Below are 14,323 nucleotides of genomic sequence, written 5' to 3'. Positions count from 1 at the left end.
GACATTATCTTTTGCAGTGGGAGCTTCTTGGTATATATGTGGCAGGTATTGCTCTTGAGGCTTCTGATTGCAGGTTATAGATTGGATATGTTGATGATATGAGATTCACTTGTTATACCTTTGAGGTATGGATAGTTGGATGGGTTTGGCACTTGTTGTGGGTGCTATTTCAGCTATGGATATTTTGACAACTACGGATACATGTGATTAACTTTGGATCAGGTTGTTTGTGCTTGGAATTTTAGTTGGTACATGATTTTATGATCTCCTAATGCGATAGGTTGGGTGGTTTTTCTCTTTGGATGGCTTCTATGTATGTCCAGTGGGAGTGGCATAATAGGAGGTGAGATCATTCATGTTCGAGATGTTGGATACTTTGATTTTTGTTGTGGGTATCAGGATGGAGCACTTGGTGTACTTTGATCCATGATGGTGGATGTGTTGGAAGGGATTGTTCCCTTGTTCATTTATGTGGCTACGGATTGACCCTATGCAACGTATACAACAAGTGGGAGATTGTTGAGATAATGGGTGTTGCACACATTGCATAATATTGTTATTTTATTATTTTATTTTATTATGTAATGTTGTACCTAGATGGACGTGCAACATGTAAGATTCCCATGGAATATTCTTGATGAGCTGTATTGTAACATTGTGAAAATATTTCATGTAATTATTTAATATTGGGGAAAAATGAATTAAATGCCCAATATTAAATGTGGGGTTAGTGGGTTAGGTAGCACATGGTTTATGTAATACCACTTAGTGGTTTTGTGGGACTTGCTACTATATAAGCAGCCACAAGGGTAGTTGTTGTAGAGAGAGAGTGACAAGGAGAAGACAAAAGGCAAGAGTCGAGCAGGACAAGGCTTAACAGGTTAGCCAAGGGAGCATTTGTGAAGGTTGGAAGCATGGCATGGGATGTGTGGATTCATGCTTGTTCACATAGTTTGCTTGGTTGTGGCTATGGCCATGAAGGCTTCCATGGTTGTATGGCAATGGTATTTTTGCTGAATAATACATGGTGATGGATGCTTTTGGAGGCTGGGTTTTTCTTTCAATGAGGGTTTCCCAGGGTATATCTTGTGTCACGTTTTGTGGGTATGTTGTCTATTCTCTTGCATGTGGATTTTAATTCCGTGTTTATTTCAGATTTATTATGGGTTATGTGGAAACGGTTATATTCTTTTTTGCCAAGTTTCCTTATATTTTTCTAAGATGATTTCTTAGTTGGATGCTAGATTGGCTGATCAAGCTAAGAAGGTCAAGGTGGAAGAGGATGGTTTTGTTGATCAGATTGTGAAGTTTGATGCAGAACCTGTAGAGCAACTAGAGGTTGTTGCTGAAGATATTCCTAACATTGTTGATGTTGGGACAGAGGTTGGCTTTCATGATCAGTAGGTTGAGTCTGAAATGGAGACTACAGAGCATTTGGTTGTGGATGATCTAGTTAATGTTGGTGGTGACCTGTTTGTTGCAGAGCACTTGATCGTGGATGATCCAGTTGTTACAGGTGAGTTATGTATTGCAAAGCATCTTGTTGTGAGCAATGAGGTTGCTAGTGTTGAGAGTTTTGCATGTGTTGATGGAGATCTACATGTGGTTGTTGAGGTGGGGTTTGTTGCTATGGATGTGAATTCACTAGTTGCTTATGTGGATGAGAGTTTTCTATTGAAGCATTATGTTCAGTTTGTTCCTGGGAATGAGCATGTTGATTGGACGGTTGAGATGCTGGTGTGGAGGATTTGCATGGTGGTTTTGTTGTCCCTATTGAGGTGGAAACCTTTGGTGAGGATGAAGATGGTGGTAGATCTTTCTTTTTGGCATCAAAGTGTGGGACACACTTTTCTATCTACTGGGGGAGTCTGATGCAGGAGCATCTTGCATGGGAAAATTATTGGAGAAAAAAATAATAATAATAAATGGTTGTCATTTCATTTATCGAGGTGTGTGGGTAGAATTCTAAAAAGTTATGAATATTGTAAAAAGTTGTGGAGGAATTCTAGAAGGTTGTGGATAAGCCATGCATGGGGTGGTAAGTGCCTATTTAAGCAGGGCATATGAGCATTTCAAATTAAGCTTGGAGAAGCTTGACAAGTGGAAGCTCAAGGAGAAGCTTGAGGAGTGGAAGCTCAAGGGGAAGCTCGAGGAGTGGAAGCTCAAGGGGAAGCTTGAGAAGTGGAAGCTAGAGGAGTAGAAGCTCGAGAAGGAGTAGCTTGGGAAGTAGAAGTTGTGGAAGGTGAATCTTGGAAAGCTTGGAAGGCTTCAAGGTGTGAAAGAAGAGGAGAAAGTGAGGACTGAGTTTTCCTGAGTCTATAGACAGAGCGCCGAATGTGAGGTAGTTTACACTTGGATCTTGGATAAGGTTGGAGAAGAGCTAGTGACTGCAGTTTAGAAACAAGGAGGTTGCTTGGTGGCTTGTGAGCACAAGTTGAGATCTCAGAAGTTTCTACCAGAGTGTGGATCTGGACTAGCTTGGGTTTGGGTTGGATCTTGAGAGATCTTGCAAAAATGTTATTGTAATTACTATTGGATTTTCAAGTATAATAAAATTGTCTTCATATTGTTGCATTCTTGGTTATGAGTAGGTAAGGGTGGTGTGGCCCTTTGTCAGTGGTATTCGAGCGTACCTTTGTCAGTGGTATCAGAGCGCCCTCTATCAAGTGGTATCAGAGCGCCCTCTATCAAATAGAATTCTTTTGATGATGATATTCCTTATCTAAGCATACAAATAGGAAGAAATTCATGCACATCATAATGAACTTGTAATGGAGAATAATATAAAAAACCAAGAAGAAATGTTAAAAGCTTCACCTAGCCTGGACCTTGATGTTTGCACATTAAATTTTTATGAAGAGAGTGCAAAATTAGGACTACATCAAGATACAAATGAAAGGAAATAAAGTCTTAGTAAAGGTTTACCTGTGGTATTATTTAGTATTGGGAACACTACAGAGTTTAGTAAAATTGTGAAAAAATTATAAATTGAGCAACAACACAAAATTTAAATTGTTTTGTAATGTTTTCATGAGTAGGTAATTATAGTTTTGAATGTCCTTTGTATTGGAAGTTGAAAGGTTATCTTATTAAAAAAGTGTAGAGCATTAGAAACAGGTATAAAATCAACATTTGAATTCCATGTAAGTTTTTGCATTACACATTTATTGCATAAGATGATCTTTAATTCCAATTAGACAAGATGATCCCTAATTCATATTGTTGGATTCTCTTATAAATTGAGTTTGACTTCAAACAAATGAAGGGGTGAGTGGAGTTGTGCATAGATGTCTCAAGAAAAGTATTTGAATTTCATGTTTATTCATATTATTGATAGCAAAACCCAATATCATCTCTCTATGTTTAAAGCCAATATCATCTCTCTAATTTTTTATTTTTTTGACTTTGGATCAAAATTTATGATTTACTTTACTTTTAAATTACATTTTTATTTTTAAATTTTGCACCATTTAAATAAAGCATGAAAATAAGTCATTGAGTTTGAATTATATTAAAAAAATATTACATACTAATATCAATAATTTATGAAACTCTATGTTTAAAATTACATTAGTTTAGTGTTTAAGTTTTGTTTGAGTGTTTTTTATGTACTTACGTAAGATAGTATATTGCATTAGATGTACACAATTAGATAGTTGAAAATGAAAAACAATTATAGAGTTAAAATTAAATTGAAAATATTACACACTAATATCAATTAAGTGTTAAAATGATATCTTTGATTACATATAGTACCTAAGTGGTGTTTAAAAGAATATTTTTGTTACACCTTACTGTACTTTTCATAAGCTAGTATATTACATGACATTGATATGTGCACAATTAATTCATAGTTTTGAAATATTTATTGAATAATTGTATATATTATGAAATTAATTTAATATAGTATAAGTCCCTCTTCCATAATTCAGTATTTTTTGTAAGATTTTTTTTATAAAACTTATATATGAATTGTTTACAAATTAATTTATCTTTATTTATATGATTTAATTGAAATTTTGAATCTATAAGCTAACTTAATTTTTAGAAAATCTACATTTCAAATATGGAAACTAACAAAAATATAATAGAATATGTAGTTTAGAACTAAAAAAAGAAATGTTTTCTTCAAATTATAATATAAAACAACATCTTTGAAAGATTTAGCTATTAAAAAAACTAATATATACCTAATTAATTTTAGATTTCTAAAAAAAATTCCAAAGACAATCTAAAACTATTTTTGTTTCTCCCGAACCTCCTCAAGCTCTCTTTATGCTTAAGACCCTCCTATGACATCTTCAAATTGGTGTCTATAAACCATCCAATGGGAAATTTATATTCTCAGGAATTAATGGATGACGAGCCTCAAAAGATTTCCAGTTCCTCATCGACAATATGGATAATTTGCAAGTTAAGTGTTTGTATTTAAAATTGGGAATCTTATATAAATAACATGTTTATAAAAATGATAAAAAATGAGGAACTCTTATTTATCTAAACAAAAATGGACACTAAACCTTTCCAAGGAGGAGGTTGAATTTCAAGATTTGAATTGTAACAATCCAAGAAAGGACCTCAACAATGGAAGAAAACATTAATCAAGAAAAGTTGGAGAAGTAAACCAATCTAGAAGGCTCAATTCCTAGGTACCCACAGACGAGTCAAAAAGATAAGAACTACAATAGATCAATCAGGGCTATTCATCCATTTATGTTTCATGCAGTCATCTGCGTCTTCCTTGATAAAAACCAAATAATGAAATTTTCCATAGAATGCACTTTACAACATGTAAGTGTAAATCATGATTCAAAAAAAACTTATCCACATTTATCTAGAACACTTCTAGGAGGTAAAATTATTGGTAAAAGAAGACTCTAAATTGGTATTTGATGATCGAAATGGCCACAGAAAGATAATTTATTGTTGTGCCTTCCTTCAGCTTGAATCTTTGCCCTGATACCCAAATCTGGAAAAAATCCCTCTTCTTAATATTACAGAAGAATTTTTGGAACTCTGGACTCACTTGTACTACTATTACCCTAGGGGCTGGAGACTCCACCCACTACAAAACCATTGCAAGGGAGATCCATATTATTTGCTCCCCATTCTCTTCAAAAGTTGGATCAATGTCATTCCCACTCTACCCTCGTCTAGATGCTTCCTCCCTAGTTCATGGCGGAAAGTAGTGCGAGGATTGCGTTGCACAAGACATGGAAAAATGTAGTAAGCATGGTATATGTGCTTACATGGCCCTTGCTTCTCCTCCAATCTCAAACTGATCGGTATAAAAAACATAATGAGATTCAATGTTGAGGTATTTCTAAAAATGTGCAGTTTAATTTGAAATTAGCTCCCTATTGATGATTTCATTCTACAATATTATCTAGCATCAATTAATGTCCAAAAATATTGCTTGGTTTGCATTGTTCACCTCTATAAGTGATTAATATATATTATCAAATTATATTTTTTACCAAAGATTTGACGAGCTCCCTGAACCATTCATCACTTACCCATATGTGGTGTAGGGCACCCTGACAAAGTCATGGAAAAGCTTTGAAGTCGTAAAGTCTAGAAAGTTATTTAAATAAGTTTTAAAATTTAAATATTTGAAAAGTAATGGTCAAATGTGTTTTAGCGGGAAATTACCAAATAAGGATTAGTTGATTTGTTAGAGGATCCAAGTACTTTGGATTGGTTAAGGGAGTTATTTTAAGTATATGTAAGCCTCAAAAGGCATGGGGGTACAGGGGTGGAAGTTGGAGTTTTAGATTGTACAGACTGTGTCCATATTGGAATTAATAACAATTGCTTTCTTACAAATTTGAAGTCTTTTGATGTTGTATTGACCTATTGATTTGGAGATAGATGTGTAATGATTTTTTAAATTCCATTAAATCTAGTTCCAAGTAATTTTTAATACTGATTCAATCATTAAGATTGACTGTTCTATAGAAATCTCTAAATTTTGTTTTAGTGCTAGTCATGGATTCATGAGATCCATCCCCTTTCTGTATACATTGTTTCTTGGGGATGGATCCACACTTGTAATATAATTTCCTAACAATGATTATGAAGGAATGAACCACATTTGTAGGAGAATAAGAGAAGTTGGTCATGTTGGAGGGTAGAGAAGTGACTGGACAGTCACAGGAGGAAGGAATGCTTGTCTCAGTAAATTGCAGTTTAGTGTGGGGGTCATTTCTCCAAAGTTAACCACTGGATCTTGCCAAATTTTGGATATGTTAGAGAGAGACAAATGGCACCAAATATCAACGGTTCGATTGAGAAAATAAGGTCTGGTTCAAAAGTTATGAATGATTGTTGTCGGGTCTATCTAAGGGGCAGTGACATGACAGTTTGTGATGAATTTTCACATGAATGTGTTAAGGGAGTTTTATGAAAGGATTAGATGTTGTACAAGGATCTTTAGAGATTCCTAATTTGTGATAAGGAATAGTGGGTCCACTGATATTGACCCTAGTGGATAGGTCTTTGGAAGAAGTTGAATCAATAGTATTCTGAGGACAGTCACAATACATATGATCAAATATGCATTATTGCATGAGAGGAAGATTTCAAACAGTATAGATATTAGTATGTGGAGTCTAGTGGAGTCTAAAGTGTTTAGGGTTGACCTTTGATAGGTCTATAGAGCGGACTGGGTCCAAGAGTGATCAGTGATTAGAGAAGGGGAAAGCTTCTATCAAACAAAGAAGGAAAGAAGTCATTAAACTATGAAGGAATCATAACATTCCACTAGCCTCTGCATCAGATTGGTATCAAAGTACAGAAGATTATTTGGGAGAAGAGGAGAAGGGAAACTAAGGTTTTGAAGACTTAGAATCCTTTGTTGAACCTTGAAGTTGAATTATCCTTTAAGAGTATTCCAAGGTGGTGGTTCAAAGTTGGATAGATCTTAGTTTGTAAAGGAAGTCGGATTGAAGGGTAAAATAAGTTGAAGCCATCATGAATACAGATTTTGAGACTCATGGATACTCACAATTCAGAACACAATCCAAATGTATGGGTAAGGTTTGCAAAATGGTCATTTCCAGCGATTCATTTTTCAATTTTGTTTCAGTTGAGATGGTTGAGAAGTTGAACCTACAACAACTAGTGCATAGAAGACCTTACATGGTACAAGGATTGCATGATAGACACCAAGTTGAGGTTAGAAGGCAAGTATATGTTCCTTTCAGCATTGGAACCTATGAGGATTCTATTTTATGTGATGTTATTCCATTGGTTGGATGCCATTTGATCCTTGGGAGGGCATGGCAAGCAGCAAAACATACATTATATGATGGAGAGTTGAATAGTTACACCTTCAAGCATGGTGGAAGTTGAGTCATACTGAGATCTTTGAAGGAAGATGTAGCATCATGGAGGATGCCAAAAAAAATTTTGTTTGAAAGAGTTGGGTTCCTAGGATAAAGGGAACAAGAAGACGATAAGGTGGACGGCAAGATAGTAATTAATTTTGTACATCAAGCCTATGATAAAGCACAAGGAGTTGTGGATCAGATAAAGATCCTAGAGGAGAGAGTAGTGGATGAGCAAGGTTCATGTGAAGAGCCAAGAAAGCAAGCAGAGAAGCCTATGAAGGTGAATCAAGAGCAATCGGGGTATGAAGATGATAGGACAGTGAAGATGGTGATAGGTGGGCCACAAAAGGAAGAGGCTCAAAAAGATGAAAAGATAGGGATAGAGGTGAATATTTTAGAAGATGCTGAGGTAATGAGTGAATGTATGGGTGGAGATATCCAAGTTGGGACAGTCATGTGTCCCTTATATGCTGCTATGAAAAACATAGAAGACAGGGCTATTAAACAAGCCATAGATGATATGTTTGAGTGCCAAGAAGGATGGCATAGGGAAGATAAATTGAAGGACATCTCAAGGATGACAGGGACCTTAAGGGATGAAGAATTTAGACTCTTGGAAACAAAGATGGTGAAGAATGCCACAAGTTGGCACATGAAGATGACAAGAAAGATTGTTTGGCCCATTAAGAGGCTAACTAAGAAGAGGAAGTTGCTGAGGGAACCTACTGAGATAAAGGTTCTAGAGGATGATTATGAGGTAAAACATTGTGTTGAAGATGGTGGAGCAGCAAGTCTACAAGGACTTGATAAAGAGACAGATTTGTGGGATGAGATGAATGCCATAGTTGAGGAATGGCAAGAGAAAGGTGGAGTGATGAGAGAATGCCTACAACAGGGGCATGAAGAGGTAGAAGTATATGGTCATGAAGAGACCTTAGAGTCAGGGTTGTCTACAGGGACAAGGAACTCACAAGAAGTTTGGGAGAAGACAGGGGAAGTGCTGAAAGTAATAGATGAAGGAGCGCAACACCAAGCCTTTGATTGGGAGCATATGAAGGATTTGTTTGATTTTCTATCTAACATATTTCTGACAAGTTTGTAGGAGATCTATATTGTTCATCACACAAGTAATGATATTGTAGATATCTATGATATGAAGAATGAAAGAATGGGTCCTTGGCACATGATGATTATTTGCAGGTATAGTAGGTACATTTGTATGGTAGGTCCTCAAAAAGAAGTGGATAGAGATTGGAGGAAACAAAAGAAACTCCCAATCCAAGGGACTTGGATTGATTTGATCCTTGGGAGTATGGTGCAGGGCACCCTGACAAAGTCATGGAAAAACTTTGAAGTCCTAAAGTCTAGAAAGTTATTTAAATAAGTTTTAAAATTTAAATATTTGAAAAGTAATGGTCAAATGTGTTTTAGCAAGAAATTACCAAATAAGGCTTAGTTGCTTTGTTAGAGGATCCAACTACTTTGGATCAGTTAAGGGAGTTATTTTAAGTATATGTAAGCCTCAAAAGGCATGGGGGTACAGGGGTGGAACTTGGAGTTTTAGATTGTATAGACTGTGTCCATATTGGAATTAATAACAATTGCTTTCTTACAAATTTGAAGTCTTTTGATGTTGTATTGACCTATTGATTTGGAGATAGATGTGTAATGATTTTTTTTAATTCCATTAAATCTAGTTCCAAGCAATTTTTAATACTGATTCAATCATTAAGATTGACTGTTTTGTAGAAATCTCTAAATTTTGTTTTAGTGCCAATCTGGATTCATGAGATCCATCCCCTTTCTGTATACATTGTTTCTTGGGGATGGATCCACACTTGTAATACAATTTCCTAACAATGATTATGAAGGAATGAACTACATTTGCAGGAGAATAAGAGAAGTTGGTCATGTTGGAGGGTAGAAAAGTGACTGGACAGTCACAGGAGGAAGGAATGCTTGTCTCAATAAATTGCAGTTCAGTGCAGGGGTCATTTCTCAAAAGTTAACTGTTGGATCTTGCCAAATTTTGGATATGTTAGAGAGAGACAAATGGTGCCAAATATCAAAAGTTGGATTGAGAAAATAAGGTCTGGTTCAAAAGTTATGAATGATTGTTTTCAGGTCTATCTAAGGGGCAGTGACATGACGGTTTGTGATGAATTTTCCCATGAATGTGTTAAGGGAGTTTTATGAAAGGATTAGATGTTGTACAGGGATCTTTAGAGAGTCCTAATTTGTGATAAGGAATAGTGGGTCCATTGATATTGACCCTAGTGGATAGGTCTTTGGAAGAAGTTGAATCAATAGTATTCTGAGGACAGTCACAATACATACGATCAAATATGCATTATTGCATGAGAGGAAGATTTCCAACAGTATAGACATTAGTATGTGGAGTCTAGTGGAGTCTAAACTGTTCAGGGTTGACCTTTGATAGGTCTATAGAGCGGAGTGGGTCCAAGAGTGATCAGTGATTGGAGAAGGGGAAAGTTTCTATCAAACAAAGAAGGAAAGAAGTTATTAAACTAAGAAGGAATCATAACATTCCACTAGCCTCTGCATTAATATGTCAAACAAAACTCTCATATATTGATATCTAGGAATAGCTTGCAAATGTTCAGATATTATCACAGCCCATTGACATTCATGGTAAAACAAATAAAATTGACAAAGCACTAGTAGAAATAATTATAACACATAAACTATAAATATTATAAGATATTAATGAATAGAAGCCTGCTAACTTAGCCCATTCTCAAAACATCATTACCAGAAACATGCTTTGGTTCTACTACAAATCTAAATGACTTTCAAGAGGTGGATGGGCAGTTGTGACTTACACATGTCATTTCAGCAATAGGAGAACACATTGAACTGCAGAGAAGATATGATTAAAAGCTAGCAGTTAGAAATCAATATGGTCATACGAGCAACAATTAGAATACTCAGATAAAACAGTGAGAAAGGATGTACCTTAAAAAGATGCAAGCAAAGTGACCTAATAAGGCATGGCTATAAAAATTGATAGAGACTATAAGTTACAAAGGGCTTGCAAAACGTTATTTGTTAACACAGATAATTTTGTGATGATTTATTGAAATTCAATTATGTATTTTGGTGCAAAACCAAATCAATTTGAAAAATTAAAAATGAGACTAGAAAAAAATTGCCATGAAAACAATTTTGGGATAGAAGCAAGGTATATAAGTAGTCCTTTGTTGAGTTTGTAGGCATATCAACTCTCATGATTAGATCAAAGAGCAATCATTCAATATTGGCAATGATTCATTGCTTTCTCCTGAATTCTAGCTACTACTGCTATCATTCTCTATAATTTGAAAAGGACTGCAAATAAATTGACTAACTAGGGATTGAAAACATGGGAGTTCTGTATCTAGTATTAAGTACAAAGGGAGGTTTTTTCTTAAACCTCCACTTGTTCCTCCCCATACGAATGTCACAACACTCTCAAAGCATGTGCCCTTGTAAGTTGCTTAGTTCCAAATCTTTTAAGACATTTGTCATTTATATGATTTTCTTTAATTTCTCAGTAGAGAAAATAAAAATACCACTAGAAAAAAAGCACTTAGCCAATGAAAAAATACAAATAAAACAATGAAAATCCACTTTAATAGGAAAGTGTAGAAGAAACTTAGATTAAATGGTTGATGCTCAATTTCCAAAACCTAAACTAATACATAAGATGCAATCAAAAATTTAAGTATCATGCCTTACGGTAGGGACTAATAATATTTTATAAATTTTTATAATACTTATTTTTCAAAAATTTAATGATAATATCAAATATTTTATTGTGAATAAATAAGAATAAAAATATTTACATAGCATTAAAAAAATCTATCAAATAACGTATGACTTACTAAAAATAAAACTTAAGTAATATAATCATCACATCTAAGTTAATCAATCTCTATAAATAAATGAACCATTGCGAAATAATTCCTAGCTAACAGATAGTCACTATGGAAAGTTTAATTCAATATTCCTAGTTTATTCATACAAACTAATGGTGAAGTGTCACTTACTAATTCCATGTGTGATGTGCAAAAATCAAACCCTTGGAAGTTGTAAAAAAAATTCTACGAGTTGAAGGTGAATAGGCTACGTAGAAACAACTGTTTCGCAACGTGACACAAGTTTTGCCCATTGAAACAAGCAACGACAGTAAGTTGTCGCATTTTTTGGTAACATAGGCTCCAAGTTGGTAAAATCCATGACAAATGACTAAAGAACATGCTATAACATACAATATATGTTCAAGTATAAACGTGTATGAGATGGATTGTTTTGTGAAACAATGTAGAACTTCAAATGATGGAAAATAAGAAAGAAAATTTGGTAACTTCGATATTGTATTCAATGTCGAGGTGAACTTGTTATTATTATTATTATTATCAATGCATGAAGATGTTTAGTAATTAGATGAATTTAATTTATCTTTTTATTGAATGTTCTAATAAATTGTATAGAAAACAAATTTTTTAGTTAAAGAAGTTTGTATTAAGAAAGTATCAAGTAATTGATATGGGATCTAATAATTGTGATCTTTTTGTCATACTGTAACTAACCCCTCAATTACTAATATTAAAGGAGTCTCAAAATTATCAGACATGTCTTAATAGCCCATCACACATGCCTTTTAGGTTGGTACCCAGTTCATTTGTACATCATTATTGAGACATTTTGTAATGACTATGGGGACACGTGACCACAAGTACTCTCATTTTTTAACCAACACTATTTATGCAAGACCATAGTAATATGAAATAATAAGTATTTGTGTTCAAAAAATATTTCTGATTACGGATACATTAGAAACCTAGCTTGAAGTAGTTAGCCACCATAATTAATCACAAAAATAAATAAATGTAAAAGTAGAATGTGCATGTAATAGACATGTTTGAGATGACTTAAACATTTCACACTAAACTTCATTTTAAGACTAAAAATGTTAATAGTCAAAAGTTGACTTATTTTTTGAAAACTTAATTTCCCCCATGCGATGTGTAAAATAAGATAATGTGATATTCTCAGGATGTTTCACGATTTCCGATTAATGCTCAAGATTATGAAATTTACAACACCGAAGCTCCTTTCCCTAAACAGAGCGATGCGGAAAAGAGCAGATGTCAAGCGAGCGAGAGGTGTTCAAACTTTCGGGACGTTGGGACCTTCGTACATTTTCCTTCTCTAAGCGCCCTTGTTTTGTAAGGTCTGATCCAGGTCACAGGAGTAACCGCGCAGGAAAGGGAAAGACGAGGAGGCAGGAGGAACGGGGCGGAAGTGTGGTGGAGCTTCTTCAATTTCAAGCTTCTCCGCCCTCTCTTCGATCAAGTCGACGGCTCAATCTTCGGCGCCGTTTACAAATGGAGCAAAAGGGCGGCGCGCGTGCGGTTTCGGCCATCGGGAGTGCCGAGAATAGTAGTTGCCCTGCGAGGAACGCTAGTAAAAGCGGGGACTGTGGCGACAGATCTCCGGCTGGACCTCACCATTCTCACCAACGAACTCCATAGAAGCCACCGTTTTCACCACGCACTGGACGCCGTCAAAGTAAGCGTTCGCAAGCACGGAAGTGAGGGCGTGTGGATCGCCGGCCATTCTCTCGGCGCCGCCATGGGAATGTTAGCCGGCCAAAAAATGGCGGAGGAAAGGCAGCAGTTTTTAGAGGCCCATCTCTTCAATCCGCCCTTCGTTTCGCCACCGGTGGAAAGCATTCAGAATCAGAAAATAAAGCGGGGGTTTCACATTGCGCGAAGCCTGGTGACGGCCGGATTGTCAATGACGTTGCAGGACAAGAGTACCCGAGCTAAATCTCAAAGAACGTTCTCCGTGCTGAGATTTTGGGTTCCTTGTTTGTACGTAAATCGAAAGGACATCGTGAGCTCTGGTTATGTGGGCTATTTTTCGAACCAGCAGGTGATGCAGCAAATGGGGGCCGGCGGTATCGCTAAACTGGCGGCGCGGCATTCGATCAGTGACATTGTTTTATCGGCATTGGGAAGGAAGTCCAAGGCTGGGCATTTGATACCTTGTGCGAACCTTATTATTAACGTGAGCGCTTCAGCGAGTGTTATGACTGCACACGGTATCGATCAGTGGTGGGCAGCTGATATCAGAATTGAGTGCACACAGTACAGGCTTGTTTCGACACAAGCTGGGAAAACCGAAACCGCTCTTCGTTTGCGGGCACATATCTGACGGTGGTGGATTTCTTCGTGCACATCTTCACCGGTATTATTTTTTTTCCAATCTAATTGTGAATCGCCATTTGTTCTTCCAGATTCAGTGCATAGGATGGGCCCCGCCTGAAGGGTGGGCTGGGCAAATGTCAGTGTAGATAGTGGAAGACTGGAGTTATATAAATTATTTTTTGTGAGATTCAAGACTGTGGATTGAATTTTTTGCCATCACGCTCCATCCATCGTATAATAGAATTCTCTTCTTCTTTCGTTGCAAACGTTTTATTTAAAATTGTAGATGCCATTTGCAATCGTCCAAACAGTGGCACTAATTTTACTTTATTTTTAATCTGGCTCTCTAGGATTGAATTTTAGATTATATTGTTAGTATCATAACATCTAATAAATTAATCAATATTCTACATTTAGTGTTTTTTTATTAATTATAGTATTATTCTTCTTCTTATAAAATTGTAGCAAAAATCCATTTTCATATACTTGTATGAAAATCCACTTTCATAATCATGCGACCCTGTCTGCAAACTATGTTCCATATTGGGTGACGTGTAAAATAAAGCTGCCAAATCTCAGCTAAAGTTAATAGTCCTCACTTCCCAGATCAAGACCTTTGTTCTTTACGCAGGCATCGTGATGGGCGTCAAAATACAGCTACACCGGCACTTTCCGGTCTTTAAAACTCAGACGAATCGAATAGTGTTATTATATTTTCTACTTCGATTCACTGAATCTGCCAACGCCGAGTAGATAGCGACAGAACTCTGTCTCAAC

General features: G+C 35.9%; 1 pseudogene; it reads left to right on the top strand.

The window, feature by feature from the left end:
• Nucleotides 1-12,481: 12,481 nt before the first annotated feature.
• LOC149546848 (GDSL esterase/lipase At4g10955-like) lies at nucleotides 12,482-13,553 on the top strand (annotated as a pseudogene).
• Nucleotides 13,554-14,323: the final 770 nt, after the last annotated feature.

The sequence above is a fragment of the Cupressus sempervirens genome, chromosome 7 (assembly GCF_028749045.1).
Source record: "Cupressus sempervirens isolate cs-2001-9-10 chromosome 7, ASM2874904v1, whole genome shotgun sequence".
Lineage (NCBI taxonomy): Eukaryota > Viridiplantae > Streptophyta > Pinopsida > Cupressales > Cupressaceae > Cupressus > Cupressus sempervirens.
Note: the sequence above shows the minus strand (reverse complement) of the source record. Positions and strands in the feature narration are given on the sequence as shown.